The 16,784-nt window shown below is 43.4% G+C and overlaps 1 long non-coding RNA gene across 1 annotated transcript; it reads right to left on the bottom strand.

Moving 5' to 3' along the window:
* Positions 1 to 2,301: 2,301 nt before the first annotated feature.
* Positions 2,302 to 9,594, bottom strand: LOC125944470 (uncharacterized). Its single transcript, XR_007466219.1, has 3 exons — positions 9,556 to 9,594; positions 7,292 to 7,407; positions 2,302 to 2,338 (listed from the first exon to the last, which is right to left on the bottom strand). It is a non-coding gene; the product is annotated as an uncharacterized LOC125944470 (long non-coding RNA).
* Positions 9,595 to 16,784: the final 7,190 nt, after the last annotated feature.

Below are 16,784 nucleotides of genomic sequence, written 5' to 3'. Positions count from 1 at the left end.
TGTCGAGCGTACATTGATCAAAAAGAAAATGGAAGTTAGTCTCCCGGTGATCACATTCCAATTTGATGATGAGTGCAAATTGTACACAGGTTTAGGTTCGCGTTATTTAGCTCTATTTAATCAAAATTATTATTGTTATTAGTAGGGCATCTCGTTTAGATCTTGTGTTACTTGGTGATGTGAAACCTTAAAACATAATGTTTTTCATTCATGCTTGGTGCAGAATGGCTTTTCTGTTTCGCTTTCTTTAAAATGTTTAGGCTGCATTAGATTGGAGAACAAAAAAAAAACAGATAAGCTCTTGTAATATTTCTTTTTTTTTCGCGCGCCTAATAACCGTTTCCGTCAGGGTGTCTTCATACGCAGACGCAATTTGTTTTGAACGCAAACATCTGCTAATCATAAACAATATCATAAGTCTATTAGGTACGGAGCATACTGAAAAATAATCATATTTTAAGAGGTACACAATATAATTTGACGAAAGGACAGAACGTATTTTAAGCTTAACCCTGTGTTAATGAAAAAGGATGCAATAATTCACGTAAGTATGTGGATATTATTACAAAACGTACTTTACGAGGTGCAATAGCAGGTTTTACGAGTAGATGCATTCTATTTTTAACTTAAACATCTGCTAACTAAAAATCAAGTAACCAGTACGAAGAATAATGCGAAAAAATGCATACTTGTGGCTCACTAGATTGTTTCACGAATAGTACAATCGGTTATTTGGTGAAACTAGAGTGTACTAGAACATGGCCAATTCTAGATCACTCTAGTGAAACTTATGTAAATACAGTGGTATCTTTCATCTGAAAGCCATATATTTGTAATTACAGAGCGCTTCTACTTGTAACGCATATATCAGTTCTTTGCACAATTTAAGATATCGAGATCATTATATGTAAGTAACTGGTATTGCAAATAGGATTGCTAGCTTGACATAACCTAAATATTTATTATACAGGTTCAATTTCTTCTCTGCAATGTTTTTGCGGCGTTTCTCGAAAAATGCATAAATCTTGAGACTTTAAAGGGACAATAAAGGGGCTGAGCACAAAACCAGTTTGATGTGATAAAATATTTTTAAAAAGTATTCTTTTTGTCATTCTTGTAGTAATCGTTGGGATATCAAAAAAGAAAACTGGGGGATCAGATTACATTTTTTGAATTTAGCACTTCGACTCATGGACTTCAAACATCTTTTTCGTACGTGAGGTATGGTGGCTCAATAAAGCGTCTTGAAACATCGTGAGTTCTGTCTATGGCCGTTGTAGGATACAATGCAGTGTTATCGCTACGGATAAAACTATATGGACCCGAACAGACGCTGCCAAAATCCATACCGCCACGGTGACCAAGGGCGGCATGTTCAAGGTGGTGCAGTCATTTGTCCCTTCCCTATTCCTTCTTCTCTATTTACAGCCGCATGCCTTTTGCCACATTTAGAGTGGTTCTCTTATAGTCCCGGGAAAATAACTTGCTCATATAGCTCAATATGTATTCACTTCGTTGTACATTTAAGAACACCCTGTCATAATTAGTGGCTGAGGGCTTAATCATATACAAACACCAGTGAAGCATACAATCACAGGATCTGGCACAGAAATTGTTCAGAGAAAAGCAACACACAGGAAAAATAACAGGACTTTACTGACGTTTCGGCCGGAGTACAGCCTTTATCAAGAGTGTGATTGCAAGCGCAGAGAGCTGAATTTGTACATTTTTCTCCATACAAAAAAAAGAGAAACAAGTGAGAGAGAGAAAACAAAACGCGAATACAAACTTGCGCGTACACAGTGTCCTTAAACAACCGTCATGAATAACAACACGTGCATTGACTCATGTCAAAGTCAACGAAAACAACCGTGAATACAAACTTGCGCGCACCTACAGTGGTGTTATAAGGGGGACTAAAATGTTGCGCGTACATACAGTACACATTGTACGTGCAGTAGAATTGTACAAAATGTAGAAATTCATCTCTGTGTACTTGCAGTCGCACTCTTGATGAAAGCCGGAGACAGGCCGAAACGTCAGTAAACTCCTGCTATTTCTTCTACGTGCTCCTACACATTGAACTATATACTTATATATATATATATATAGATGTGATCATAGTTTATCAATGTTATATCCATTGCATTTCCCAATAATTAGCTTCTAACGTGCCAGAATTCAACAGGCAACGTGACGTTCCCTTTTCATTGACGTGCAGCAAGCCGTGAGGCGCTGGTTGTGGGCCACAGCGCAGCACCTCTTAACTCGGACCGGCGAAATAATACTAGAATCTCTCACCTCCCCGCCACATTGGGCTCCACTGCCGAATTGATAGCTGCGAGAAAAGTAGAACACGGAATAAAATTAGTGAGAGTAAGTTGAAACAATATTGTTTCGGGCCCCCTGTCAAGGGATACTGGGTGCTGGGGGGTTGGGGGGTGCTGAGAGTTGACGGAACTGGGACGGAAAGGGTTTAGAATCATATCCAGCCAAAACAGCACTTGTTATTGAGCATAGACGTTGACAAAATACACAGCAATAAAACACGTCTTTCTAGTCTTCAACCATTTTAAACCGAGGATTTCTTAACACTAATTAAGAACCGCTATTGCCAATATGTCTTAGCTATCATTTTTCATTTATTCATTCATTATTACTACAGAAGGAGGCCCCGCAGTTATGAAACTGTCAAAAGCGTCTCCCGTGAGTAATGAAATATGTAGTATATTAACGCAGTATTGCGAACGTAGCAACGACAACAAAGTAGAGAAAGTTAACATAGCAAATAATTAAACCTAATTAAATGTTTACATTATATGAAGGCAAGAATAATGCAAACAAATGGAGTATATGCATAACTAAATGCATATCTCATAGTTATGTGCGTACGAACCACACATTTCTGCCTGTATGCCGAACATTCATTTAGCCGAGCCATATGCAGTATATCTTCCTTAGCCAACAAAAATGCCGAGCTTCGGCGCGATGGCGAGTGTTTTGTCAATTACACGCACCAAACGCTGATGGAGAGAGTAAATAAACAATACCGGATGCTGGTGCTACTTTTGCCTTCTTATTTCCTATTTCAGGTTCATCATCATTTCAATATTCCGTGCAGCAATTACAGCGTCGTAAGACGCAAAGAAAAACATTCTCTGCTCGCCTTGTGTTGCCATTGCGGAAGGGAAGCGAGCTGATACTTTTGCTTGAACGTTCCAAAGCGGCCGTGCTGAGTAAATTATTATAACATGGTGCAGGAAAGCCTACCACATGTCTCTTTTAACAACATGCATTCATAACGTTGAATTTATGGGCACGGCATGGAAAGTGCGTGTGAAGAGGCAGCCCGCATCTAACACGGAGAAATTCACAATTCGGTGCTGCGGTATATCTGGCACGAAGTATATGGGCACGAACAGAACTAGATACGAAGAAACGTCACAATAAACTAAAGTTTATGTTAGGCAGAAAAAAAATTAAATAAATTCTGGGGCTTTACGGGCCAATAACACGACCTACTTATGAGGCACGCCATAGGGGGGTGATCCCGGAATAATTTTGACCACCTGGGATTGTTGACCGTACACCCAAGGCGCAGTATATATGAGAAAGTTTTGCGCTTTGCCCGTATCAAAACGTGGCGGCCACGGCTTGCAATTGAACCTGCTACCTCATCCATAGCAGCGCAAGCCCCCACTAAGTTGCGAAGGTAGTGATTTTTTTCCGCCGAAACAGCAATTCTACATGAAGTGGGCGCCCATGCATCTTGCATATAGAAAAAAGTGCCAAATGGGCGCGGCGTCAAATGGTGTCGAATCATCGTCTACAATTCTTAAAGTTCTACTCCAGCGACACCTAAAAGATAGAAGTATCAATGACACATTCATCACGTTATTACTTAGCATAAAATTCATTCAGTGTTTATTTTGTGGTTGTGTCATCGCACCTGCTCAGATTTTTCGCATCCATAAGGTCGCAGCTCACACTTCACCACACCACACCAAATTATTTGCTGCGCCATGTTTTCGAAAAAGCATGTAAAATATTCTTTTTTGCTAAGTAAACTAAAAGCGCCATTTTTTTTCGTATCCCTACACTTCGCATCCTTTAACTATATGGCGTCTAAGCACTGTCTTCAAAACACTGTCTTGGCTTGGTGCTTTCTTTCCGCGCCGTTCACTATGTAGGGCAGTGTGGGGCATACAAGGACACTGCTTGCAACGCTTGTAGGACGTCAGCGTAGGCACTGTCATTTATCGTTTACCACAATTCGCGTACAACTGCCGCTTGAATGTCTGGCAGGTAGGCGTACAAACTATGGTGTGGCGATCAAGCTCAGATTCACCAATCAATCAAATGAGATTACCGGCTCATTCTACGATTTATCAAAATCATCTTTCTTGCAGGCAATTACAGACACATTCTCAGTGTCCTTACAGAAGAATTCGGCCAGTTAACTAGTTGGCATGTACTGACACTACTCATGTCTCCACACAGTAAATGCCGTTAAAATATTTCAAACTTTCGAACAGCCAGCAAACAGGAAGCAAATATCAACAGGAAGCAAATATCAATGTTCTCAGCGTTTATATTCCAGCACTCTATAGGACGAAGAGCTGTCTCACCAGTCATCAGATACGGCAAATCAGTCCTGCGGAATCCCGTCGGGCGGACTAAGTGTCAGCAAAGAAAAAAATTGTAATTCACCTGAATGTACTCCATGCTATAAAAAACACCCACACGGATATCACTAAAAGAAAGCTTCACAGTTGAGGAAACATTCTTCCTCATCCGAGATTCGTGCCCGGTGTCAATTCCTCACCAGATCGGTAGACTTGAAGCATCGTGCTACATTTGGGTGGATGGCAATTCTCTCGGGGTTTCCTCAGAACTAATTTTCCATATTCAGTTTTCGTGTGTTTTGAGTTGTGTATCAATTCACCTTCGCGCTACGATCTGATATTCTCCTAGTTATTTCAAATGGTAGAGCAACCGCCGCGCAAAGGCGGTGGTACCGGTTACCAATCCTGGACAATGACGAATGTTTCTTCAGATGCGAACCTTTCTTTCTGATAAACACATAAGGGTTTACTTCATAGCATTGTGCTGCATTCGAGTGCATGACAACTACCTCTTTCAATCATCACTTAGCAGTGCCTTGCGTCAGTTGATTTCATTCTATATCTGCAAATTTTTAATCATACCATTTTACACATACTGTGCTGCCCTTCGATGCGTTTTCCTGTCATTGTATTCATAATGTAATATTCAGTGCACTATTCAGGCTGGACAATGCAGCTTTGCTGATAAACAACAGCAATTAAAACATATTCTCGTAATAAATACACACAGGCGCATATATGTCCGTACTGAACATGGGCTAACATAACAGAAAATATTTCCGGTAAGGAAAATAAATGTCTTGTGAAAGGTACTGACGTTGCCCTACTTGGAAACGCTTAGCACTGTAGCTAATGTACAATATTTTTGAGTAAAGTACAAAAGTTGTACGCGAGAAATTTATAGCCGCGACTTTTAGCAGCACTGCTTTATAATCATTGTATCAGAAAGGAAGTATTGGACAGAAAACAAGGGAAATAAGTAGATAAGAATTGAACTTAACAATAAATTTTAATGACAGGGACGTATTAAGGTATGGTACACATCCACAGGGACAATTTCAGTACTGTGGAAATACTAAGAAGCTCCCTTTAATAGTACACTTGCATTTGCAAAGAAACCTCTTCCTCTATGACCAAATCTGTACCCCAAACCCCACACTCGATAAACATCATATCTAGAGATACATCATATCTAGAGATATAATTTACGAAACGCACAAATAAATCAATTTGATTTGATGTGATCGCAGGCTAGGCCTTCATTCCTCGTCTACTTCGTCGTAATGCAGGCGGGAGCACCGGTCACACAGGTCCGGTCGTTCTTCCTGCATTAATAAAAAGCAAAAAATGCCGTACCAACAACCCCACGTAGCTACCACCTTGGATTTCATTCCTCGGTATCAACAAGAAATCTCAAGAAGACCGCCGAGGTAACGTGAGGACTTTGTGGTAAGGTGAAATAAAGGCTAGTGAAAATTTGCACTAGTCATTTCCTGCTAGGGGCACATGAAGTTGTAACGACCCTTTCAGCCTGAAGCGCGTCAAGTTCCGCCTTGCCTAGCGATGTCGTATTTTGGGGCCTCCGGGAGCTTTTAACAGACCTAAGAATTACCGCTGTGGTAGTGAAAAAAAATTGTACGAAGTAGTATGGAAAACGCAACTAAATATCCGCCTACTGTTTAGATGGCTTGTAATATGTCAAAATATTCTGATAAAGACTATTAAAATGAGATACCTGATTAAATATATCTTCCTTTACAGCAGACTTTCATTACACTAAACCTCAATGGAACAGTGAATTGGAATTCATTTATGAGGAGTTCTATTACCCGAGAGATTCAGCTTAAGAGTACCCAAAGTACATTTTTCGCAGATGCATATACGTGATTATTACAAGCACGTGATAGTTTTAGCAGATTCGATTACAAAACTCTTCCTTAAGGGTTTCTACTTGCATGCAGCCGCTGACTAGAACTGGGAAAAGAAACCATTTCTACAAAAAGCTGGTAAATTTTACATAGAAAAAACAGTCGTTTAATGACGCAACTACTCTCGAAATCATCGATAAAATTGATCGTCATGTCCAGCGGGATGGCATTGTGCCCAGGAACGTTTTTGTTCCGCAATTGGAAAATCTAAACAAGCTCACAGATCACCGATGTTACATTAAATCCACAGCCAGCCACGACCACGCTATAGCCGCACTTGTGAATGCAAGAGCGTGGTTGCCCTAACAAAAGCAGCCTTGACGAAAACGTGGAGGACTGCTGAGATGACTCGAAAAAGACAGGCAATAAAGGTGCAAACATTGTTGGGTATGGCAATGTAGATGAAATCAGACGTTGAGTTTATTTTTCGGTATAATCTTTAGTTTCGTTTACCTCAATTTAAAAAAAAATGTCAAAAAGTGTAAATAACATTTCTTTTTGCATTGCCTTAATGCAAAACCAACCAACGATGACGATGTTCTGTTTAAACGACAATGCCGCTTCAGCTATTTCCGTTTACCGAGATTAGGCTTTATGTTCTATATTGTTAGGCCGCATTTTCATGTGAGTTCAGTGATGGCATCGAATATTCCGAATATATCGGTTTAGGTTCATTTGATCATTTTGCATCGATTTATTATTTTTATGCAGCTCACCGTAGAAACCAGCATGACTTACCCTCGCTTTTTCACACATATACCGCTTCCAATGTTGATAGTGCTCCTGAAATTTTTAGCCACGCACTTGCAATCCGGTATACATCCTGTCGCAGTTCGATTTCTGTGTAGGGTACACTGAAAAAAAGGAATGTTTTGTAAATACCAAATAGCACATTCATTTGCGAAACAACGCCGCCAAGTAACCCAATGAAGCAAGTATTCACATTCTATGTTCCCAGATCTTACTTTGCGTGAGAATAAAAGATGCGCAGGTTTGAAGTTTACTGTGCCTAACAAAATAAAAGTCATAGGCTTGCGCGGCACACGCGGCACAGTCACAGCGTAAGCTGGATGAGTGGCGCAAGAGTAGCTCCAATTTCGGCACCACACACAACAGGGTCTTCGCGGCAAAGTGTCTTCGCGTCGATTTTGACGAGAACCATCTCAACTGTCTGCCCGGCGTCGACGGTGAGCAGCGGCTTGTATTGATCTCTGCACAGCAGTCTGCTGAGCCCGACATGGGGCAGTTTTGTGGATCTATCGTATGATTTTAGGATTGCACTTCAAGAAATTATCGCGCCAGTCACTTTGCATGGCGCTACAGCTCACTCATATTATAGTGAGCATGCGTATGTGAATAAATGAATAAAGTTGAAAGATAATGTAGAAGAATTTCGTGTTCTTATTTTGATCAAAGTTGATATTAAAATACCACAAAAACAGAAAAGCTCCGGTAATGACGATGAAGTTACATATGTCCTTGTTTAAAAAGTACGCCGCATTCTACCTGTTACAGTATCATAAGCATTTTATCCCCAATATCAAAAAAGAAAGTTTCATTACAACTAAACATTCATGCTTTTAAAATATTTAAAAATATTCTCTAAACATAGAAAAAATACCCATAACACGTTATTCAATTTTGCACATATAGTTCTTTTTCAAAGCCAAATAATTATAGAATATGCATAATACAGGTTACACATTCAAGTGAACAGGTGAGCCGTTCAAATGAACCGGTTCATTTCAGTGAGCTGAGCCGTTCCGAGTCGCTCACTGAAGTGAGCCGTTTTTCCCATCTCTATTACAAGGAGCAACAGAGGCACAATGTGTGTCTCATTTCCTTAAGCGCATGGCGCCCATTTTGCGGCATGCGCTACCTTATTCTTGGCTTAAGAAAACATTTGAAGCATTTTGAAGCAGCAAAATGTTTCCACAACTTAAGTTGCAGTGACAAATAATTTGTATATGCCGTGTAGTTTCTGAGGACAACTGCGTCCTAACGACGTCCACCAACGAAGTTTGTGTGAATACTTCGCCTTATAGACAAGCATTTATGCGCATTCACAAAATGCGTCGCCATGACTCTTTGGTTGTAACGTTTCACGCGAGGAATTGGCGCCGACTTCAAATACACACATACCCAAACCTACATACACTAAGCCGTATTCACCAAGCACGATACACTGACGAATGCCCGTGGTGCGGGGACACGCCAACGTTACCGCACATCACGTGGATATGCCCAAACAGACCGAAACATATAAACTCCACAGTACTAAAAACACGAGATTTTAACAGGCAGTCGGAGGCGCGGGTAGCGGACGAGGACCAGGACAGCCAACTGGCTCTCCTGGACCAAGCCCAGCGAACCGCTCCTGCCAGTGGAGCCCTTGACTAGGGGCCCCAACCACGGGACCTCAAATTTCATTTTATTCATTAAAGTTTCTCTCTCTCTTTCCTTGCAGCGGCATTCCAATTTACGGGGGTGTGCAATGACGCTCGATACAGAGTTTTATGCGCGACGTAAATAATTGTGGGTGATCGAAATCAATCAGGGATCTACCTCTCCCCCCTCCTCCCCTCAACAGCTTTTATTTTAAAGACAGTGTGTTGGTTTGGGACATGAAACCTCACATATTTATGTTGTTAATGCATGCATTCGGTTCCACATTCGTTTTGTTTTCTTATGCAATAAAGGTTTCCTAGAACAGAACGTAGAGAAACTCCAAGTTCGGCTCTATTGTAAAATATTATATACGGTTAGCTAAATTGCTCTAGCTCTATGTCGACTGTTATATCATGGGTTTTCGAAACTATATTGTATTTGTATTTGCGCAGTGACTGCGCGTGAGGCGCCCTAATTGAATTAACAAAGTATCGTGTTTGTTGAAGTGCAGGAAGTTGCACTTTGCAGTTGTTCGCCACGCCAGTGCAACTTGTTTTTTTTTTGTGTGTGTGTGTGTGCGTGTGCGTTTGCGAAACAAATTCAAGATGGCTCACCTCACCGCCACAATACCTCCCGGTGGCTAAATGAAAACTGCAAGAAAATAGAAACAAACACACTGAAGTAAAAAAAGGAGTGATAATGTTTATCAAACAGATATGCTATAAATACCGGGGACGCACAAAAAATTTCCGTGTACGGTCGGTCAGTCTAAAGGAGGCATTTTGAATGTTACCAATGCTTCAGGTTCGTTCAGCTCACCATATGTTAAACTAGGTGCATCACAGAGTGTTCTTTCATACCACCGACGAATTTCCGCTGGTGCGGCCCATACATTTAGCCACGGCATGGGCCTTCTAACTGCAGCGAATCAAAAAGCTAGAGAATAGGGCGTGGTGAGCCCTATTCCCGCATTCCCTGTACCAAGCAGTGACGGAGAAACTAAACAGTACTACTTATGATAGGTGTGTAATGTTTGTTTATTGGCCCCTATATTATGTTCTGGACCTTTTGAGCGAACGATAGGCTCCAAATGCGTTCTTCAGCACGTTTTACAAGCGAAGCTTGTTTCTGTCTAGCCTGAACGCCTTTGTCTGTTCGCAGAAACTATTATCATCAGTAATGGCTCGAGCATCCTCTTGTTCCACAGCTGGCCCGTTGGCGCCCTTCGGCACAATGCGCGAACGCAGTGGTACCACTGCTCCCGCGCTCCTCGTCGTCGTCTTCTTCCACAGGTGGCTCCGTTGCCGCTTATCATTCCGGCGTAGAATTCCACTTCTCTTCTGTTGTTCTAATGGGGAGGCCACGTTTACGGGAGTATAAGCCATTGCTTAAGGGGGTATGAGCAATTCATTGTCTTACACGCCAAACAGATTCAATTTTGAAGCAATTTAATTTTGAAGAATCGCCAGCGGCAATGGCGGGCGGATGCTGCTAACCACGCCGCCGAGCGAACTCGAGACACCGAACGCATGCGTTTGTGGTTCGACAGCAACTTATTCCTCATCGGTGTGATAAGGGACAAGTGACGAACAGCGACACAACGCCTTGGTAGTGTTGAATGAAAATTACGCTAGTGGAGAAGACCTTGGTGAAATTGGAGTTTGTGTAGGCGTAAAGAATCTCTAATCAAGGAAAAACTACCTGCGTTCAGCACTGTGAACGGGTACGTATGCCCTCCATTTGTTGTTATGGTGATAAGCGAATGCAGCTTCATGGAGTGGAAAGGCCAACGAATTTTTTTTAATGCCAACCATTTCTCTTCTAGGTCTAATTTTGGCATACCGAGAGACATAAGACAGTAGAACTGTAGACTAATATCTTCATCACTACCGAAATAAATGTAAGCAAACAAATGGCTAACTGTCTTGAAAAGTTTATTTATTGCTGGTGATTGGTGATATAAAAAGCATATTCAAGTCAAAACAGCTGTGTCCGCAAATGTGGACACAAGTTGCAAAAACATCTCGTGAGCTGCTCGCAACCATATTTTTTTAATGGTTGCCGCATCCGACATATAGCGCACTTCTTTGGGAGAAGGGTAAACCATGATACAGGTTAATACGGGCGATTTAAGTGCCCTCGAGGTTTTCTCTGGTCAAGGCGAATTTGTCTTAAAAAATGCAGCAGATCCAACGTACCCTGTTGGAACCTATATAGAGTGAAAGTTCCCGTAAAGGTATAAGGAGTGCTTAAGTAAGTGTCTGTGTTTAATGCAATGCACCTTTGAACGCAAGCAGCGTTATAGCAGTTGAAAGAGGCAAGCTCGCTTTCTGCACCATTTGTTCGGGGCACCCTACCTCGCCTTAGGGGCACAGATGCGACCATCCATGCGGTTGCCAGGCGGCGCTGCGCGTACAGAATGTGAAGCCATGTCCTCCGGTGCCCTCTCTCCGTCTCATCGCGGTACTCTGCGTCGCGGTCCCATCGCCCTCTCCACCTTAGGCCAACGACCCTCATGCGCAAGCCGGCTTCACCCCTCTACCTTCCACTGCTGCGGGCGAAGTAGTGTGATCCATCACTCCGAGATGGCGATGCCGTACCGCAGCTGAGTAAGGGTTTTACTTATCCTACATGCGTAATGGACAGATGGGGCAACAGAAGGTTCCTGGACTGATGTATGCGGACGACAGTGCTAACAGCGGATAATGCAAGAGATTTACGGGCACTTGCGATTATAGGTGGCAGCACAGCGACAAATCTACGCTTCAAGTTTAGGACAGAGAAATCGGGAATTATGATCATTAATGAAGAGACGAGAAATTACGGGGTGTCAATTCAACAGCAAGTCATACCTATAGTCAAGCAATATATATACCTCGGCGTATACATAAACGAAGGAAAGACATGCTTAAGCAACTGCCAAGATAATCTGAAAATAAAGGGGAACCAATAATGAAACACAGAGCACTGTGGGGCTATAATAAGTATGAGGTGGTGCGTGGAATTTGGAAAGGGGTAATAGTGCCAGCGATAACGTTCGCAAATGCCATTCTATGCTCAAAATCGTATATCTAGTCGGGGGTCGGAAGTTAACGAAAGTTCGCTAGGCCGGTTGGCTTTGGGAGCCTAAGGTAAAACCAGAAATGAGGCAGGGCAGGGTGACATGGGCAGGGCCTCTTTTGAAGTCAGAGAAGCACTGAGCAAAATTAGTTTTCAAGAAAGACTCAGGGACATGGGTGAAAATAAATGGACGGCTAAGGTGCACAAGTATCTGTACTTGAAAAGCGTGGACACAGAATGAGGACACAGAATGAAAGAAGAGGTGAAGGAAGTTGACAACCAAGTACTTGGTAACTAGGAGTCATCAGAAAGAAAGTGATAGAAATAAAGACAGTTAATTGTACGCAAAGAATGGAAACAAAGAGGACCACGGAGATTTACAAGAATGAAACGAAAGAAATTAGAAGGGCCAATCTTTACGATAACACAATGCCCTGCTATTTAAGGCTGGAGCTGGTTGCCTGAGGAGATAAACAGCAAATATTAGGAACTAGATGAGGCATGTGTATGCTGCAGCAAAAATTCGGAGACCACTCAGCACATCCTAATGGAATACGAAGGAATTCAGCCAGTGAGAACCGTAGATAACGTACACCTTCCATGAGCGCTTGGGTTTAACATGAACGGAAGCGTCAACCGGTCAGCAGTCGAGATAAGCAAGATATGTTTAGAGTATTGGTGGAAAAAAAGAAGAGAAGAAATTGACACGACCGGGTCTCTTACAGTCAGAGGTAGCGGTACAAGGTAGATATTGAATTAAAAAAAAGATAAAGAAGATGTACACAAAAATGCTAGATAGTAAACAGTTATTGCACGTGCACCTGAATAAATCAAGCAGGCTAGGTGACTGTTTGTTACCGCACTGTTGAAATTGGGATGCCATAAATTATCAGCATCATCATCGAGTGTGAGCTATTTGGCAACAATGCATGAGCAGCAGCACTATGAAAGCAGGCGTCAGCCACGGTCAAGAAGAGAGGTGCCGGGCGGTCCGCAAAGAGTGAAAAGCCCTAAATAGTGTCCACGAAGGTGGACATGATAGCGAAAAGGAAGATTTGCGAGAACACGCACAGCCATGTTCCTTTCTTTTTATGGCCGCCTCAGCCGAAATTGTCCTCCTTTGGAAGCTGAGTAAGACAGGGACCCGGCTGAGGAAGGCGTGCGATTTAATTGCCTCAGCACTTTTCGCTCAGGAGTACTTAGCTTTAGAAAAAGTATCAACAAATGTGGATAAAGGTAGCGAAGTTTATATATAAAACACGAAAATGTAAAGCATTCAAAGTGAAAGTCATTAAACGCAAGCAAATGCTGAGATACCTAGACGTGTCAATTTTGGGACTCTTATTCCCCATTTCTTTCACTCATTGGCGATATAACGTGCGCCCAATAGCAGCACAGAGGTTACTCAGAGCGATAGAGACAATGTTTTACAGATGAGGTTGCGGCACCATGATGGCCACACAGGGTAACTCTTTTGATGGTGGTGGGGGTGGTGGTGTTGGAAAGCATTTATTAATCAAGAAAGAGAGGTGTGGACTCACGCAGGAGCCCTACATACTAGGTGGAGTCCCTAGTCCGGGACCCCATTCGTTGAAGCCGCCAGCTTGGCCCTCTTGACCAAGGCCTTCTGGGCCTGAAGGTCTGAGTAACCCAGCAGGGCCGCCTCCCAGTCCTCTCGGGTAGGGTTGGGGTGAGGGGTGAGAGCTGAATTTTGCTGGCACGCCCACACCAAGTGATAGGTGTAAGCAGCCTCTCCACAGTGTTGGCACCTGCCACTGATCGTAGGATCAAATGTTTCATTACTTCCGGGCACAGCAGTGTGTTAGCGTATAAGTGAAGCAGGACGCGTTCGTTGTTTTGCCCAGTGCCTTAGCTGAGGCTGGGTACCGGCGATGGCTATAATTATGATTGGACGGCTACCATGATCATGGTACGGTTTTACGTGGCCCTTTGTACTCACATGCGCTTCAAAATTACTCGCCAAATAACGATCTTCGCATGCCTAATTTTAGGGGCGAAGCTCCTTATAGCGGCACCCGTTCGTCCCCGTCGTCGTAGTAGTAGTGTGTAACCAGTCTGAGAAAAATGAGAAAAAAAAATCTGAAGTTGTGTCCGTAGCGCGGAATCGAACCAGGGACCCCTCGCTTCCGAGCGCGCGGCGTTAGCCCACTACGCCACGAAGCGGACATGGACACACGCACCACGATGGCAATAAATACCCAACATTAACGAAAGGGAGCGTTTCTAGCGCGTTTCTAACGCGTTTGTGCTAGCGCGTTACGGCCCGTGTAAGAAGCTGGTGTAAGACGCTGTGGCCTCTCCGCCTTACCTTCAACGCGTTTCGAACGCGCTGCCCAAAGCGGTGGCAAGTCTAGTTCAAGTCGAGGAGCGTTTATGAATACGGGGGGGGATACTCTCTCAGCAGTCATGTGATGGCATCGGCAAACGCGGTGCACGTTCCGGCATGTGTAAATGGCTGCGTAAGACGCTGTGGCCGCTCCCCCTTACTAGAGAGTACTGCACGTTTCTAACACGTTTGTGCTAGCGTCCCCTTAAGCGGGAGATCCGATGATTCCCTCCGGAGCTTCGCCCACTCATCATCATTCACCCCGTGGATATGCTGTGATTTTTTTAAGCTACAAGCACACAATAGAGAACTTTCACATCATGGAAAGTGAGTGAACCATGCGATCACTAAATGCCTACACGAGCAAGAAGTTGGTAAAAGTCTAGAAAGCAACATAAATAAGAAGTGCAGTTTAAGTAAAGCAGGGTCAGCGTCACACAAATTTATGTTTCCAGCGTCTGCTTGAGGGCGGGTCTGTCAAAATTATGACCAGTAGCAACATTGGGCAAACATATGGTCCGGTGCCTACACCCGAGAACACTCGCTCCTTTCTCCTGCGTTTTGTGAGATAGCCATTAATACCCTGCGCGACCACTCTTTCGCGGTCGAAATTGCCAGAGACATGGCATTTCAAGGTGGATGCAGTTTGGTACCTATTTCTCGTGCAAAACTTTGTTATTTCTTCTAGAACAAATTATAAATAGGTGTAAGCGCTGTTTGCAGTCACCATAAATTGGAAGTTTTGCTGAGGCGGAAAGGTGGTGCTGTATTGTGACGGGACAATATAGACACTGTGACAAAAATATTTCGCACATAGCGTGTCCTTCCAACCAGTGAAAAAATTGCAGAAAAAAAAACGTCGTAGAAGAAATGCAACAGCCGTGCTACGCAACCCGACTCTCCAAGCACCGTTCAAATTGAATTTTGTCTCCCAAATGCCTCGAAAATTCTCTTCACCATAGTACGTCTCAACAGCGCACTCGGCCAATAGAGTTCGCTACACGGTAGCCTTTAGGAAAAGCACGCTTGTTCCAGTTATCGGCTACCTGCTCTGCGCAGATTTCACCCCGATATGTTTGGCGCAACACCGGTACTCTATCGCAATTACGTAGCATTTATCTCCGCAGTACTTCAAGCGGGGTCGCGGCACGTCGCGTATTTTGCGCCTTCAGCTGTTCATTGGACGGCACGCCGAGCACGGTGTTCGGAGAAAAAGAAGGTTGTTGGGACATAATCGGCCTCATGTCCTAGAGTACTAGTATTGAGCCAAATTTGTTGGTCTTCAATTTTACTATGTGATGCTCTCTCCTAGTTTGGTTTTCTGCGTCAGGCAAAGACCTGCCTGAGTTGTGAGAAAATTGCCGCATGACTGGCCGCTGAAGGCACTTTGCGTATATTCGCGGGCGGGCTTCCTTTGCGCTCGGAAAAACACTTTGATGTAGCACGCATTGAGCAACAGAAAGCTGTATCGGGAGTTTTTCATGCTGCTCTGCAATTTTCTGATTTACACTTTTAATCCAATAACATCTGAGATGTTAATTAATCAGGACTAATTATGCATTTAGGCGGAATGCACAAAATAATCTGAGTATCTCCGAACGACGGCAAACAACATTACCTTGGTTCAGTCCAGCATCATGGCATTTGCATATTTTTAAATATTGCTGCATTATAATTGGCACATCCTGTATAGGATGTAAGGGAACTCTCCCTTTGCAGATGGCCAAATAAGCAATAATTCTTAAAGCTTCGTCACGCTATCTGGTAGTTTTCTATATTTTTTTGCTTCTTCCCTCATTAGCATTCCTGCTTTTATCCCCCTCGCGTATAATCAATTATGAACTGCCTTATTTGGCGGGCATATCCTGTCACAATTAATGTCGGAGTAGCTTCGCAGTATAGCATAGCCATTGAAATCGAAGCGTACACGTCGCCCATAGGATTCGTGCTGCGCTTGCGAAGCTGTCATTCATAGCAAAAACCATGAACTCTGATTACGAAGGCAGTATAGCTTTTCAGTGGAGCAATAAACGGACGCAGACGAGCGAACGCGTGTGCAATACCGAGCTGCCGCGCCGCTCCAGCACGACGCGGCCAACCGGTAGCCGGACTCGACCGCAGCGCCATTAGTGTCATATAGGCCAAATATAGGCGCTGGCCTATATGCGGAGCTGCGAAACTGAGTGGGTTCTAGTAACGCTGGGCTAGACTAAGTTACTAAAGCTGTCGCTTTAAAAATTTGGTGCTCAGTGTCTTGCCTCACAAGCAGCACGGCGGTTTCACAGGATATGACAAACCCGTATAGCTTGGGAATCATGAAATCAGATATCAGCACTGAAGAGGGACGGGCTATAAAACTTGCGGAAGTCGGCGGTGACGAGCCATGTGACAGAGGTTCAGTAATTAGGCGTCAGGTAGGACGAAGCGTCGAAACAG

Source organism: Dermacentor silvarum, chromosome 3, assembly GCF_013339745.2.
Source record: "Dermacentor silvarum isolate Dsil-2018 chromosome 3, BIME_Dsil_1.4, whole genome shotgun sequence".
NCBI classification, from domain to species: Eukaryota; Metazoa; Arthropoda; class Arachnida; order Ixodida; family Ixodidae; genus Dermacentor; species Dermacentor silvarum.
This window is presented reverse-complemented; position numbering and strand designations above follow the sequence as displayed.